A 447-nucleotide genomic window follows, 5' to 3' on the forward strand; every position below is an offset into this window, starting at 1 on the left:
GCATTGCTCGACGTCCCTAATTTCATCAAGGGTCCACTCTCCACCCTAAGTTTTTTGCCGATCGGTAGAGCCTTGGGATTGAGAGGGGGGCCGGCGAAAGGTTTGGTTGCCGCATAATTTATTCGCTAGTGCGTTCTCGGTGCGTGCTCGCCTCTTCACTGTCTCATCCCACAGAAGTGCATGGCACTGTCGTGACAGCCTTTGTGGTCCGAGCCAGTAGAAGCGTAGAGTATTACCGATAATTTTTGTTTGGATGCGGAAACTCTCCATGCCCTGTCCTGCCCTGTGCGATCCGAACGGCTGCGGCTCGTGGGTTCTGCGGGAGATACTCTTCTTCAGCTCCCCCCTAAAGAGAGCGTTCGGTGTTTGCATTGTGTTGGACAAAAAGCCCAAGGCGTTTCATCTCTCCCTTCAGATGCGAAATTCTGGGAGGGCTTGTCGAAGTAT

Source organism: Cupressus sempervirens, chromosome 2, assembly GCF_028749045.1.
Source record: "Cupressus sempervirens isolate cs-2001-9-10 chromosome 2, ASM2874904v1, whole genome shotgun sequence".
In the NCBI taxonomy this organism is placed as follows: Eukaryota; Viridiplantae; Streptophyta; class Pinopsida; order Cupressales; family Cupressaceae; genus Cupressus; species Cupressus sempervirens.